Genomic DNA, 17,716 nt, shown 5'->3' on the forward strand with positions numbered 1-17,716 from the left:
GCTAATACTTATAATAGAATGACTTAAACATTCCACTCTGATTTTTAAAACAATGACTAACTATTAAAAGAGAATGATTTAATGATTCCAATGCCATTCTTAAACCAGGAACTAAGGCTTTTTACCATTCTCGACCTAGTAGTTTTACATTCTTTTTACCATTCTATACCTAGTAGCTTTATATATGTAAAAACGGCTGTTATGGATAGAGAAAAGTCTGTGTAGAGGAGCAAACAAAGTTTCGACCTTAAGCATTCTACTGACAATGACCGAAGAAGGTCGAAATGTTGTTTGCTCCTCTACCTAGAATTTTCTCAACCCATACCAGCAACTTTTACATATATATTTTTCTCTACAAGTGAGTTTTCTCGCCATCATGGACTAGTAGTTTTACATTCTTTTTACCATTCTCTATTAGTTAATGTTCATTTTTTGCATCACTTTTGTTGCAGTAGTATATTATGTGATATACGTTTTATTTAAGTTCTATAATTATTCTGATTAGAGTTAGGTTAGTTTCAAAACATGGAGTATTTGACAGAAATTAAAAAAAAAACTGCCCAGTTTTTTTCTCAGTACTTGATATCAAGGTTATTCACAGATGCTTTTGGATTTTAACCTGTCGCTTGTGTTTTTTTTCACCACCTGACTTGGGACAATTCAGATCTGGTCATTCATAAGAGTATTTATTTTACTTTTTTTTTTTCAGGGAATACCTAAGCTTGAAATAACGGACAACAAATTACCACATGGCATTTCATATACACTATTTGGAAAAAGGGAAATTTGTCATTACAAAGTACCAAAAAATAGCTTGATTAAAAATAAACAGGTTATTGTCATTAATATAAACATACCTGTAACAGACACTTTGCTGTAGTTACCCCAATAGAAAGATTATTCTGTAGCTGTAGTTACCCTAATGGGAAAATAATATTGTACCTGTAGACATCCTGACAGATCACTATGTGGCTGTAGTTACCCTGACAGGAAGATCATTCTGTAACTTAATTACCCAAGAAAAAGATAATTTTGTACCTGTAGTTACCCTGAATGGAAGATAGTATTGTACCTGTAGTTACCCTAATATGAAAACAGTATTGTACCTGTAGTTACCCTAATATGAAAACAGTATTGTACCTGTAGTTACCCTAATATGAAAACAGTATTGTACCTGTAATTACCATGACAGGAAAATGGTTTTGTACCTGCAGTTACCCTGACAAAAAGATCACTCTGTGGCTCTTGTTTCCCACACATACAGAAATATCATTCTGCTGGATGTCCATTTTTAAAAAAATGTAAAACTTTCATAAACTGTATGCGATTCTTTTTTTTTCTTAAACAGAAGCATGACAGTGAGTGTATTTTATCTTGTGACTAAAACACATTTGACCATTTAAATCAAAGCAATTCTCAGATATCTTAACCAATATATATATATATATTGTTAAGTGTTTTGAAAAGAAATGAACCTGACTTAAAACTTTTTAAATAAAAATGCATGTACTATCTTTGTGTTACAATTTCGTAACTTAGGGGGAGCATCAATGTTTATAACGCTAAAATTCGGGGTTCAGTCCCCGATGTGCTGACAAGGCAGGTGGCTCATTATGTAGGCTTGCATTTTAATAAATAAGCTTCTTATACGGGTATTAACAATCTCACGAATAAATATTTCATTCTAATGTTCATGATTTTGTAACAGATATTTTTGTTTTACATAAACAATCCTTCTAATGAATGATCTGGAAAATTCAACAATACACATAAAGGTAAAAAAAAATAGTTAAGTTTATAAGCTTTTATGTCCCGCAGTGATTCATCAGAAAGTTAAAAATAGGGGTTCTATACGTTCTGTGTCATAGCACATATAGCTCATGTGTAGCTTTGCGCTTAAAATAACATTGGTAAGCTTTTGATATCCGTAATACAATTCTATCGGTTACAAAAGTAACGGTAATAAGTAGGAGCACACTCATATCCTATTATGTTGTCCATTTTCATTTTGTTGATTTAAATGAGGGAAATTCCGAATTTGGATGAAAACTGACAATTGTCAACGGACTATGCATTGAAATACGCAATCTTTAATGAATAGGCGGAGGTAATATTCATAACCTGTACTGTGTATGATGATTATTTATTTCAAATATTCAGGGAGGCATATGCTTTCGAGCCCCATTGTAAGAGCTATAACATTAGAGCTATGTCATATCACTAAATCAAATAATATATTTACGTAGTTAGATAAACTAATATTCTAAAATAAGAATGTATCGAAGTTGTGTGATAGTCGTTTTCACAAGACTTTCAAACAAACAATTCTTAATAACGCTTTACAAATCTAGTACAGTTGGTGAAAACGTTATATTTGAGAAACAGAAACTGAGATCCACAGATAATAAAATACATGTTTCCAATAAACCGGAATTATAAACTTAGTTTTAATGATATGGTAACATTTAAAGAACAGCTTTAAGATATTTAAGTTAGAAAATCAATATGGAAAAGTTCTGATACCTCGATTGCAGTAGTGACTTATCTCCTTGTAAAAAAAGACCTCTCAAAAGATCAAACTGGAATGTTTTGCAGATATATATAACATGTTTCATTAAATGTGAAAGCAATTTAAAACCTATTTCAAGAACAGTGCACGATCCCATGACTAGCAAAGAGGACTGATGGATCTGGGAAACCATAAAAGCGCTTCATGGTGGATCAGGAACAGTTTCTATAAATTTTGTTCCACATAAAACAGTACCGCAGATAAATTCTGTCATTACTGGTATTTTTACACCTAAAGTATTGCAATGTATACGTTACAGAAGGTGTTATAATTCGTCAAACCATTCTTTTTCATAAGTAGCTGGCACGGCATGGCCAGGTGGGTTAAGGCGTTCGACTCATAATCTTAGGGTCACAGGTTCGAATCCTCGTCGCACCAAATATGCTCGCTCTTTCAGCCGTTAAGGGCATTATTATGTGACAGTCTTCGTTGGTAAAAGAGTAGCCCAAGAGTTGGCGGTGGGTGGTGATAACTAGCTGCCTTCCCTCGAGTAGTTTTGCGCGAAATTCAAAAAACAAACAAAAGTATTTTCTTGGCACCTAAAATATTACAATGTACAGGGCGAATGAAGGTGCTATAGTTCATTAGACCGCTATTTTTAATAATTAATTTCTTGATGCCAAAAGCATTGCAAAATATAGGATTAGGAAAAACTACAGCACACCAAATCGTTCAAACTTCTTAACATCCGTAATCCTGTTCTATGAAAATGTAATAAATCTAGGAGACTTAAATGCCTCTTGCCCAGTGTTTCACGGCAGCACAACTAACACTGCTGGCAAAAACCATCGCCAACTTCACTCATAAACACAGTCTCACATTAATCAACGATAACTCCCTTACTCACACTACCATTGAACATAAAACATAATCAATCGACTTAACCAATTATCTCCCCCACTGTAATCCACTTACCAAACAATTTCCAAGTAAATTACAACATAGGAGGAATCACAACTCCATATCTTTTCAAATTACTCATCACTAACTCGAGCTACAATCCTAAGTCCCCAGACTTTAATAGAATATACTAAGCCAACTTTATTAACCAATTTGACTAGCTTCTCCCAGAAGTCAAATCATCAGTAAATAACAAAAACGAAGTAGACCAGTGTTAGAGAGACATAATTTTGCAAAGCTTTAACTAAAACAATTAACAATACAATACCACTAGAAACATTAACCCTATCATACAGTTCCCGAATCCTAACGCCCGAAATACGTAACCTAATTCTAACTTGGCACAGGCTTCGCAGACAGTCTATAAGAAACAAAAAAAATTCCCTAATGAACAAGACAAAAAACGATATGGAGGAGCGTATAAGATAAGAACAGAAAGGAAACTGGAGTAATTTCTATAACAAATTGGCCGATCTTAAGCCTAACCCATCGTGTTTCTGGAAAACCTTTACAAGTAGCAACTTCGGCATTATCCGTTTAAGAAAACATTAACGTTAACAAAAAATGAAGTAATTCATGATGACGAGAAATCCAGTTGAAATTAAAATTGTATTCTTAAGTCGACTGGTATGGGTATTAAAACTTTAGTTAAAATAAAGTACAGAACAACAACGTTTTGATCTTCTTAGGTCATCTTCAGATTAACCTTTTTTGCTCATCTTTGTTAATCTGAAGATTACCTAAGAAGGTCGAAACGTTGTTCTGTACTTTATTTTAATTAAAGTTTTAATACCCATACCAGTTGTCTTGAGAATACAAAAAATCTGAAGTGTTCGCAAGATATTTCTCCAATACGTTCATTGCCCCTAACAAGAACAGCACATTTTATCAAAATCAATAACATTATCCGCGACAACCACAACATATTTTCCACGTGCTTCCCCACCACCATTCCGAACAACATAGCTACACCCATCACCACTACAGAAATTAAACGCCACCGTAAAGAAAACACTAGAAACCAGCGCACCTGAAGAGGGTAAAATCCCCAATGTAGTAGTTAAACACGTCTCCTCCAAACTTCTAGAACACCTAAAAAACATATTCAACCTCTCACTTTTCTCAGATAATCTCCCCAAATATTGCAAGTCTACAGTTATCACACTAATCCCAAAACAAGTCAAAAGTCTAAAAACCTAACCGACTTCCGTCCACTCAATCTCATAAACTGCATTTCAAAATTATTAGAAAAAACGATAACAACTAAACAGCTGTGGATATTAGAATCAAACAACACTCTCTAGTCTCTCTCAACTTCAAACCACAGGCAGGAAGATAAACCTCAAATCACCTCGTCAGATTAAATGAAACAACCTTTAACGGTTTCAGTAAATATCTAGCTACAGTTGCCGCCTTCCTAGATGTCCAAAAAGCTTTCGAAATATACAATCCCCATAAAATTTATTAAATGATTCTGTAACTTTCTCCAGAACTGAACAGCAAGAGTTAAAATCAAAAGTACTGTCCCTCCACCAGTAAAATTCAATGCAGGGGTCCTGCAAGGTCCAGCTCCCAGCCCCCTCTTATACACGTTTTTGAAACGACCTTCCAAAATTTGCCACATCATTCTACGTGCTTTCCAATACGTGGATTACATAGCCATTTAGAGTACTTCCAGAAATCAAACTCTCGCCGTTTCCAAACTGCAAAACATACTCAATAAAATCACAACATGGTGCAATAAATGGAGAATTAAACTCAACCCCAGTAAAACTTAAGCCATAATATTTCCTAGTAGCCCTAACAAAAAATAAAATAAAGATGTAAACCTTAAACTTTGCAACTCCAATGTCACTATTTCTGAATCTATCAAATTCCTAGGCGTGACAATGAGCCACAATCTTACACACATAAAAGAAATGTATAAAACATTTCAAGCAAGAATAGGACAACTCCAAGAAATAAGTCGCCATATACACGACTGTAAAACACAAAAAAATACTTCACACAATTCCAAGAAATAAGTCACCATGTACAGGACTATAAGACACAAACAATACTCCATATCTATAAAGCTTTCATGAGACACTTAATTGAATATGGCTCCATGATCACCTGTACTATGAAAGACACTAAACTCCAAAACCAAGTATCTAGGTTAGCATACCACCTTCTTCAATACACACCATCGCATGACATTGCAAACCACTCTGAACTACCATACATCAAGACCAGACTACTCAAGTTAGCAAAAAACGTACTATACTAAAGCTATAAACCATAACTCTCTAACTGCACATTTCCCTACTATAGTATCCACTCCACTTACCTGGAGAAAATATACTTCGACATACATCATACATGACAACATCCTACAAACTAATACTAACTAAACTACTGAACGTCTGCCCATATACGTGTATTGTTCGTGTATTTCAGGTACTTTCATTGCACCACACGTAGTCTGCACATTACCTGGATTTTAATTGGGCCCCGTTCACTGACAGTACGTTTTCTTGAGGGTACTCCCGATTTCCCTCCCAAATAAAATTTATAGGCATTGAAGTTTTAGATCCCATCCATGGCATTGGAATCCATAGACCTCTGCCAGGTCCTGACAAGGATTGTTTGTTCAACTGTTTGTCGCTATTGCACTTTTTCTACTTGTTTTCTCATTTGCTCAGGCTCATTTAATGCTTTGCCTCCTTCAGCTCACACCACGTTGTCTCACCCAACAGTTATATCAATAGTTAATATGCATAAGCTCTAAACAAATAATAATTTCCTCTTGCGGAATGAAGGAAGATGAGTCTATCTTCCAGCACCCCGGATGTTCACTTCTCGGTAACAAATATTTTAGTGACGATTATCAATTAATCTTCATCTAAATTCCTATAAAATATTTTGGTTTGAAGTTCGACTGCTTAACAGATTAGCAAAGGGTATTTGGCATTACTGTGTGTTGACTTACAGTAAGGTCGTTTTGTTTAATCAAGATAGCTTCCTTTATTTTGTGTTTGCTGATGTCTGGTCTTTGTTTAATATTAGTGTTTTGTGTGTGTGCTGCAATGGTGATAAATATTAGAGGTTTTTATTTATTATGATCGGTAAATCTGGTCTTAACTTTTCTTCCAGCTTTGGTCCACCATGGCCAAGTCGTTAAGGCACTCGACTCATAATCTGAGGGTCGCGGGTTCGAATCCCCGTCGCACCAAACGTGCTCATCCTTTCAGCCGTGGGGGCATTAAAATGTGACGATCAATCCCCCTATTCGTTGGTAAAAGAGTAGCCCAAAAGTTGGCGGTGGGTGGTGATGACTAGCTGTCTTCCCTCTAGTCTTACACTGCTACATTAGGGACGGCTAGCGCAGATAGCCCTCGTGAAATTCAAAACAAAACAAACCAGTCTTCCAGTTTCTCCAATGACTTATTTGTTTCTTTTAGAATTAAGCACAAAGATACACTATCGGCTACCTGTGCTCTGCCCACCACGACTATCAAAACCCGGTGTTTAGCGGTGTGAGTCCGCAGACATACCAATGTGCCACTGGGGGGGCTTCTCCGATGTACAATTCTGGACAGTTATTGCACATTATTCTATAAATGATGTTGATATTGTATGATTCCGAGTAATTTTTATTTAGTAATGATTTGAGTTTGGGCCCAGATTTTTTACTGAATTTGAAGGTAACTGAAATTTTATGTTAATGGCAAGTTTCTCCAAGGTCAGTTATTTTTTTATCTGTTTGCATGAATAAATGGTAAACTGCGGTGATACACTCTGTTGTCGTTGCTTGGTTTTTAAAGTCAATTATGTTCATGGTTTAAGATTTGTCGGAATACTCTCACACAATTATCAAAACAGAAAGCTTCTTCGGACTGTTTCTTTTCCACTTATTTTTCAACCATTTTGCACAATTTCACTTCAGGAAGTAACATTTTTCACTTCAGGAAGTAATAGTGTGAATGGTGTGTGTGTGTTTTTCTTTTCTTATAGCGAAGCCACATCGGGCTATCTGCTGTACCCACCGAGGGGAATCGAACCCCTGATTTTAGTGTTGTAAATCCGAAAACATACCGCTGTCCCATCTGGAAACAAAAAATTTGTTTGTTTTGAAATTTTGCGCAAAGCTACACGAGGAATATCTGCGTTAGTCGTCCCTAATTTAGCAGTGTAAGACTAGAGAGGAGGCAGCTAGTTATCACCGCCGACTCTTGAGATACTCTTTTACCAACGAATAGTGGGATTGATCGTAATTTTATAACGCCTCACGGATGAAGGGGCGAGTATGTTTGGTGCAACGAGGATTCGAAGTCGTGAACCTCAGCTGATGAGTCGAGCGCCCTAACCATCAATGTTAGGCAGATTATTTTTGGTTTACATGATAAATGAAAAACAGCTTCAGAAAAAATGTTTATAGTTATAAATGTTTCAAGGGTCTTTGAGAGCCACAAGAAGAATCTCCAAAAGAATTCCATTCTCTAATGATTATCCCATAATTACACAACTGAGAGATGTCATAAGATTAAGTCACAACAGTTTAGAAAAATAACTACAGCAAAAGAATTCACCATACACGGGTGGTGTCTAATATTGATAAACTTTCAACTGAACGTCATGTGGTTAGAAGATCTGGTTTGAATAACTGAATCACACAGAAATATAGTATTCAACTGAAATATATACTTTTTTATTTTTTAATAACAACAATCCGTGTAAGTCGAAAAAGAGCTATGCTGAAACTACCTATGAATAGATATGTAATAGCATTTAGCAACATACATAGGTGAAACAGCTGTCAAAGAATATCCTCGTGCCACTGCTAATCCTGATAATAAACAGCCATCGTAAAATATTACGTTACATCAGATACAACATAATATACGAAACACCATATCGTACCACCATTTTAGAAAATTGTGAAAACTTTCTTGACAGGAAATGTAAGAAATCTATTATAATTCTATCCCTCTCTGAAAAATTGTGATAATTTCAATTTCACTTTTGTTTTTATTTTCTACATTTTAGTGCTTTTTAATAATTTACAGCTATAATTCAAAGATTTTTACAATAATAAAAAGACACCACTTTAAATTTCTTGGTATTAAAGTAAAAAAAAAAAACAATTTTACTCTCCATATAATAATAAAACTTTTTCAGTTAGCATTTCGCCATTACGGCTTAATCAGGGCTAATAGTACAAAAACTACACGAAATGTCATTACAGACATTAACCTTACCTATTTTGTTGAACAATATTACGTTTCAATATAAGACATTACACAAAAACGTATGGTATTAGTATTATAGTATTTCTGGGTATACTTTTTCCTTATTAAACTGTAACCAGTAACAGACATTGTAGCAAACTGAGCCGTTTTCACTGGCCGATATCACACTGAACCGAGCATTCCCAGAAGCAAAGAATAGTTTGCCATAACTTTGATAAAAAATAAAAAACTTTAAGGTCTTGAATGTAAAAAATATTTTCATAAAATACAAATATCTGTGGATACGTACGAAATGGAAACAGACTTATCAGTTGTGTGTGTGTGTGTGTGTGCCGTTTTATAACTACACTAGAACATTATAAGAATTATAAATGTATTTTATTATAATCATAATCTCTACACATAACGCTAACAATTTGATGGCTAAACACATTTGGCCCTTCGGACATAAACAGGAAATCTACATTGTTCACAATACTCTGTCTCTTTTGATGTTGTCTAAGAAGCAAAACGTTCTTGAATATACGTGAATGTTGTACCATGCTTTAGTGAGATTTCTTTTAGCCCTTTGATCGTCGAAAACTAACACACTATGATATATAGGCGCACCCTTCATTAGGCTTAACTTTCCTTGAAACTAACACACTGTGATATACAGATATATTCACCATTAGGCTTAACGTCTTTTGAAACAAACACACTATGATATATAGATGCGACCATTACTAGGCTTAACTTCATGTTAACGTATCTTCTGAAATGATAAGTGTTGAGAACATCTACACATACCAACATTCCAGACGATGCATTTACAGAGGTGAGACTGACATGTAAACGCACGGCTGGAATGACGCTATGGTGATCAGATAGGGATAGAGATGAAGCAAACCATGCAAGAAAAGAGTTAATATTCGTGCAAATTACAAAGTTTAAAGATAAAAATAACAAAAAAGGGGTGTGCATATCCAAAGGAAAGTTTCATGCAACCTAAGAGAGAAGTCTAACTAGTGAAAGAAGCCCAAAACCCTCACTGCAGAGTTCATTCATTGCCGGCACATGCACGAACACCATCCTTTCTGAAGCTAAGTCTCCTCTACAAAACAACTGTGAGAGAGAGAGAGTTAGATGGAAAACTTAAACATAGTTAGATAAAACTCTACAAAATGAAAAAAAGAACTTTTTTTTTGTCAAATGGGTATTTTAAGACAAAAGATGTTTCGCTTAGCATAATAACGAACTTATCTATGTTTTCAAGTAACGTTCAGGCTAAATTCATTTTTAGTTATTTTGTTTTCATTTTCATATTCCAAGTTCTATATATCATCAGTAAACATTACAAGAGAATTAAAGACAAAAAAGAAGCTCAGTAAAATTAATAGAAACAAAGTATAAATATTCTGATGTCGGTGGATTGTGTCAACATGTTCCAAATATTATCTACATGGACTAACACGACACATTTCAGTGACTCAACAGTTTAAGCAAAACGCAAGCATTCAGTAAAGTCTGAACAGGTATGGCAGATTATAAATATCATACAAAATAAACATAGAACAAACACGGCAGATTACAAATATTATACAAAATAAAGTTAGAACAAATACGGCAGATTAAAAACTGCACAAAATAAACTTAGAACAAACACGGTAGATTAGAAACATTGCACAACATAAGTTTAGAACAAACACGGCAGATTAGAGACACTGCACAAAATAAGTTTAGGAGAAGCACGATAAAAAAATTTCACAGGATAGATTAAAAACATTACATAGCCTAAACACTCTTACAATATACGTAGCAAATATAAATATTACACAACATAAACTTAGAACAAACATGGCAGATTAGAAACACTGTACAAAGTTGGCTTTGTTAGAATAGACATGGTAGATTTTTAAAAAATATACAAGATAAGTGCTGCTAAAACAAACAAAACAGATTAGAAAATTTACACAAAACAAACATTGGATCAAAAGCTTTGTCGTTACCTATGGATTTAGAACATGTAAACTTGGCCCGTATTCTATGAAAGAGGTTGTTACAGCAAAGAACAAGTGATTTTAATCTATAAAACGTTCACAGAAAAACCTAAATAATTTTGTAGTTACAAGCAATCCAAAGTTTTTATTTTTACATGCCTATGTTGCTGGATGTACGTAAAATGCTGTAGACAGAAAGACACATAATTAAATCACCATTGTCTAAGACACATATTATGTTCCAAAAATAATGACAATTAATTTTACTTGTGTATAAAATGTTACTCAAGTTATTAATTATGCTACCAGAGAAGAGGACTCACAGTCAAAGTATTATTTAATGCACCTAATACATAACACATTCCACAGACACAGGGCCACACACAGCTTCATGTATAAACAACACTATATGTACATGTTACGTATGTTTTCACGCATAATTTATATTGTTTGAACATGTATAAACCATGTCAAATAATAAACGTCAACCTCTGTGAATCGTGACCCATTGGTAGGCCGCAATAAGTCGGAGCTGGTCGCAGATCAAAACACAATTAAAAACACTTTTATTTTATATTGCTTGTGAAATAATTATCTTAAAACGTGTTTGAAGAAACAAATTATACGGCCACAATTGAACTTGCTGATATACAACAGGACACACAGTAGCCGTTTCCTTTCCCCAAATGCGTATGGCTCCCAAAATATTGCTCGACAAATGTTTTCACTTTAAAAAGCATATAGGAATAACTTACATCTTTAATAGTTCCCCTAGCGTTGCAATTCAGTTCCCTTAATTTTGTATATCTTGTCGTACATGACGTATTAAAATAATCAACCAGATTCCACTTACCTTCGTCAAGATAACCAACCACCTTCCTGAAATATCTAGCAAACAGAACTCGTCTCCTATAGCAACATATAAATCAAAATTCTTATTTCTGGTTTGAAACTTCAACATCGTCGTTTTAGTAACCAAAACTGGCTAAACAAATATATCTATCAGAATAGAAATACGTTAACAATAACTCTTTATGAAAAATAGGATTAGTTTCAATTAAACCATAATATTCTATATAGTTGTCATTTTTACTTAATAAGTTTTACTAAATAGCTGTGACGTACAAACTTGAAGGAATTTTCATATTTATTCAATGTTTCTTATCATACTGTTTTAAAATATGCGTTTGTTATCTTCACTATAAACCAATAACTACAATTAGTTTATAATACTAACTGATAGAAGAAACGGTAATTCCATGCGAGTTAAAAATAGTACAACTTAAACCTATACTTTAATATGTGCACGTTAAATTAGAATATTCACCAAAAACGTTGGTTCCATAGAAAAATTATATCAGTTTCAAAACTAGTGACGAACAAAATTATTAGTTCATAAATCTCTACGCGTTATAAATGTGTGTTTTTCTTATAGCAAAGTCACATTGGGCTATCTGCTAAGGCCACCTAGGGAAATTGAACCCCTGATTTTAGCATTGTAAATCCGTAGATTTACCGCTGTACCAGCGGGGATCCGTTGCAACTGTATCTCTGTGCAACGTCACACAAAAAAAAGAAGTTTATTTGATATTTTCCCTCGGAGTGCTGTTAGCTTAGTTCTGCGCGTTTTAACTCACATATTTCATGATATACAACTTCCATAGATTATAAGTTACGTAAAACAACAAACATATGTAGAATATTAGAAATATGTTTACATACAAACTACACACATATACTATAAATAAGAAAATAATACAGAAAAATAAGAAAATCTGTCAGCATATAAACTATAAATCACTATAAAACAACAAAACAATACGGTTATAGTAAGAAAACATACTTTATATAATATATACATATAGTCTAAAACAACAAAATAATACAAATAAAACCAGAAAACATATTTTATAACAAAGATACATAGAGTATAACATAATAAAACAATACAAATAAAATCAAAAACATACTTTACAATAAATATACATACAGTATAACACAACAAAACAATACAGCTAAAATCAGAAAACCTCTCCACGATTAAACTATACACACAACATAAAACATAAAATTGTTAGAAATTACACTTTTCAGAGTTTTATGTGGAGTTACTTGCTATTTTATGGATTTTATATTCTTTCTCATAATTTCCATTATTAAGCTTTCTAAGCCATTTATTTTAATACTGTTACTTCCCAGTGGTTAAACAGTTAATTTGAGAACCTGACGTGAGTACACTGCAGACAGCCCATTGTGCTTAACAACAACTTTTTAGTATTCAAGAGTAGGATAAATTTATGTAAGAACAGCATACGTAATTGCTCACTGAGTCCCCTTTCTCATTCATTTAAATCCTTATCTTTGAATCTTTCCCATACTGAACTTCATGGCCTTACTCTGAGGTTCTTTGATAACCTATTAGAAGTTCATTTTCCTCTTCAGGTTTACTATGTATTAATTCCGTCACTTCCGTGTTTCAAATATGCAAGTTAACATAAACTTCCTGTTATCCACTTTGTTTTCTAATTACGGAAGTACGAGTTCACAATATTCTTTTCATAATTTTCTATACTTTCTTTCAACAGGTTGTCATCTTTTCTTTCAACGTATCTTCAACCTGTAAGGTGTAATACGTGAACCTCCAGTCTATACGAATTAAAAAACATCTTAAACCGAACGAAGGAAATCCGAAAACTGAAACCAGAACTAAAAGAAACTTCCTCGTTTTTTTTTCTTCTATGTTTGAAAATCAAAATCTCAAAAGGCTTTCTAACTTATCTCTTAATAATAGCTTGACTATCTTCTGCATTTCAAACTCAGTCTAATCGTCGTATTTCTTGAAATTTCAAATTGTATTAAGACCTTGATGAACAACATGTGAAACTTCTAGGCACCACGTTAGTCGCATGGGAAACAAGTAATTTCAAACTACCGTATACTATTCCTTCGCTTCCAAGAAATTATTAAATGATATTTACAACTATATTCTTCTTGAAATTTGTCCAATAAATTTCGATGAAAATAAAATTGCCTACACGTTTGTTATTGTTCAACCAAATCTATGAAACACCGCGTGCGCAAGGATGATATTTTGCCATCTGTAACGCCAGTAAACTTAGCTGGAAATTACGTTGGCTGTTAAACAGAACTGACTGGCAAGCAACCAAACACTCTATTATATGAATTTTCCTTGTACGAAGAGATAAACTAATGCGATCAACGGTCAAAGATACGAAAACTGAAACAATAGGTCCTGAACAAACAAAAAAAGTGTGGTAATCATCGTCTCACAACTTCATAAGCATGTTACATCATCAGTCTAAAGTTGAAACTGTTAGATAATACGAGTATCGTCATAGCAAGTTTACAATAAGTGGCCCAGATCACAAGATCCGTTCCAATTGTGTAAAATGCACAAGTCTTACATACAAAAACTGATATGAACTGACAAGTACCTTATCGTACATTTAAATGAAAAGATAAACTAGTAAAACAGACAATCACCACCATATACCAAATCATGCATTAGGTAAAACCCAAAAAAAAACTTTGTATTTTTATTTTTTCAGTGTGATCCACAACAAACAAATTGAAAAATGTGAACGAAATTTAGTTTTATGAAGTTGGAATACTCTGGAACAAGATCGGAACACACAGAGAACTTTTTCAAAATAATAATAAAAATGTATGTGCACTTCTAATTATTGGCAACATTTCTACGTATCATGCACATAAATAATATAAAACTTTGTTGTCTCAATGTTTCCTATAAATTATGAAATGCGTATCAGTTAAACAGCTGTGAAAATATTAAACAACGTATCATACCAACACACAAAAGATATCGAAGTTTGGAAGTTCTGAAAACAGCATATCGCTGTCAAGTGGTATAACTTCCTTGTTGACGCTGCAGAATTAAGTTTATATTGTATGAATCATTAATTTGTCACTAGACACAAAGGTCCGCGATATCATGTCTCAGCTGTATCTACCGTAAGTAATAAAACTCAGTTTTTTTATTGTTATAAACCCTCAGATTTGCCGCTCAGTCACCAGTATCTATGAATTACTTACTAAATAAAATTTCAAAACGATATCATTTACCCTATAAGTTTGTTAATGATGACGATGCACAAACAGTAAACCCAAATGTTGAAGGTGAGAAGTCGTTTACAACAATTATACCCTGTACATGAGGGTATGTTGTTTTGGAAATGCATTTTTTGGGATATTTAGCACAGCTATATTCTAGCTTAAAATGACTTGAAAAACTAAAATATCGAATGAAATACTTTGTAACCTAGTAACTAAGTCCGTTTAAAAGGACTGGTGCCCTTCTAAAAGAGTCTATATATATTATTCAGCCATAATATTTTTTAGTTCAAAATTAAATACTTATGGTTGAAATATGAAGTTATCCAACAATTTATGTTTGTTAGCCAATAGGTGTCGTCCGAGTACACAATAGATTTCTAAGAAGAAATACGTAGTTTATTTTGAAAATGCAATATTTATATCATATAATCTGCAAATCTTGCTTCACAATAGTTTAAGCTTTTAGTATGTTTTATGCATAAAGTTACTTTGGAACAGTGGGCACGTTATAATAATATAGGTCAAATCTTACTAGTTGATTTCAGTAGCTAAAGAGTTGATGGTTGGTGCTATTGACTCTCTATTTTATTAGTTCAAATTCAGGAGCTCAGATAGCACTATTGCGAATAACTGAAACAAACGAAAGAATAATTACACTTTTAGGTTTGTCATGAGTCTTAGAAAAGTCCTGATTTTTTCCAAAGGAATATTCCTTCAAAACCATTATTATCTGAGTTCATCCTTCCAAAGATACAAGCTATTCATAAATTAAACTTCAACCGTGTCTCCGTTACGTTATACGCATTTTGACTTGGAATAATCACTTAGTATCAACTTTTTCAAGCCAATGCCAATTTTCTAAGAGATACATTCATTGCAAACTACAATTTTATATTTGAACATAAATAAGTACGAAACAGAATCGTTGTTTAACTTGTTTGCAAGTAGGTACAAAACAGAATCGTGGTTTAACTGCTACTACAATAGCTAAACCTCAGGAAACACCAAATCAAAGCGCGCTGTTACGTATTATCATTATTTCGGATGAGTCTCCGATTTATTATGTTAGGTATGTTAATATACTACTATTTCAAATAACCGAAAATTTGAATCTAGAAATTTGTTTATTTTTTAATTTCGCGCAAAGCTACACAAGGGTTATCTGTGCTAGCCGTCCCTAATTTAGTAGTGTAAGACTAGAGGGAAGGTAGCCAGTCCTCACCACACACCGCCAACTCTTGGGCTACTCTTTCACCAACGAATAGTGGAATCGACTGTCACATTATAAAGCACCCACGGCTGATAGGGCGAGCATGTTTCGTGCGACTGGGATTTGAACCTGCGATTACGAGTCCAGCACCTTAACTACCTGGCCATTTCCGGGCATCTAGAATTAATTAATTATTAATATGTATCAAATTTATGTTACTTGCAAACAAGATTGATACACACAATTTTCATTTTTAACGCAAATATATTTTAATATACAACCAAAAAAAGACAATAACATTTATAACAACGGTTATTACTAATAATTATTACAAATGATGGTTTATATACAATAGTTTTACAAACTTATAAACTATACTGGGTCTTATATCCAGTCTAGAACTAAATATTATATTGATGGTCCAGATACATGATGAGTAAATTAATTCGAGTCGATATTATTACTAGTAGTAACCTGTCTTTTTCTTAACTGGCCTCACACCGAGTACAAGCTAACTCCTTCCAGCAAAGATATTTAATATCCTCGAAGAAATAATAATGTCCAAAGTGATTCACCGAAGTTGAGTGGTTTGTAATATTCGAAATAATAGGTTCTTAGGCTTATATATGGCACACTAACTGTAGCTGGCCAACCATATATTCTCTCCATCTCTTGGCTAGCCGCTTTTTTATAGAAATCACACAAGACTCTACAACACATTCGCCAAAGCTCACGACAATACTTAGAATCACTAGCAATACATACAGATCTATTATATTGTTGATTTTACGCACACGACTGTTCTACAAATGTTGATTGCAGGCAAGACATACGCAATACACAGTCAAGAGTATACGTTACATCCATAAAAAGAAAATTGTACAGAAACCAGCGTATGCACTAAAGTAAATGTACAACAGTAAATCCGTTACAACGCTTATAATTCAGTACTTAAGTAATAACACGATAATAGTTCATAATCTGTAATCTGCTCACGGGGGTATCAAAACCTGATTGTTAACGTTAAAAGCCCTCAAACTTTCCGCTTGATTTAAATTATTTGTAAAATATAATAACAATAAAAACATGATATCATTTACCATGCAAGGAACTGCATGAATGAATTTAGAAATTCATAATATGATGTGTTGTAGCCTAATAGCGCATAATTCTTCTCGTGATCCATTGTTGTTGTTGTTTTAGTTGTTTTTGAATTAAGCACAAAGCTACACAATGGGCTATCTGTGATCTGCCCACCACAGGTATCGAAATCCGGTTTTTAGCCACTGGGGGGCTCGTGATTCATTGTACGTGTACGTTTTACTGACGTCACAACAACACAAACTGCAATGGCAAGTGTCCATTATGTGACGTTATTTTAATGTTTACTGACTGACTGACTGAAAGCACACTACTGTATACTTGTGCGAGTGGGTAAATAAGGTAATCCCTCAAAGCAGCTTTCGGCCTACTTTCAGGGAAATTAAGGTAACCATATTTAAAACAATATTAAAAATTTTAAAAATTGGAAGATAGTATTTAATTAATGGTATTTATTGCACAATAATAAAGTTAAATATTGGTTAAAGTGTGTGATCATTGGTAATACTTTGTTATTAGGCTACAAATACCAAATAGGGAGGCTATTGATAAACGCTTTATCAACAAACCATAAATACCGAATAGGATGGCTATTAGTAAACATTTTGTCATTAGGCTACAAATATCAAAA

At 33.6% G+C, this 17,716-nt stretch overlaps 1 long non-coding RNA gene across 14 annotated transcripts in view; it reads right to left on the reverse strand.

Annotated features, from left to right (window-relative positions):
* LOC143225230 (uncharacterized) overlaps positions 1–17,716 on the reverse strand; it is a 147,046-nt gene that overhangs the window by 19,367 nt on the left and 109,963 nt on the right. For 2 of the 14 annotated variants that reach the window (XR_013013732.1, XR_013013709.1), the window contains 2 exons: positions 11,533–11,588; positions 9,062–9,804 (listed from right to left, as the gene is read on the reverse strand). The exons of 8 other annotated variants lie outside the window; for them this stretch is intronic. This is a non-coding gene — a long non-coding RNA (uncharacterized LOC143225230). Of the gene's footprint in view, positions 1–9,061; positions 13,855–17,716 lie in introns of those variants that run through there. 4 more of the 14 variants (XR_013013703.1, XR_013013726.1, XR_013013708.1 and 1 more) reach the window with 3 other exon arrangements.

The sequence above is a fragment of the Tachypleus tridentatus genome, chromosome 9 (genome assembly GCF_004210375.1).
Source record: "Tachypleus tridentatus isolate NWPU-2018 chromosome 9, ASM421037v1, whole genome shotgun sequence".
Taxonomy (NCBI): domain Eukaryota; kingdom Metazoa; phylum Arthropoda; class Merostomata; order Xiphosura; family Limulidae; genus Tachypleus; species Tachypleus tridentatus.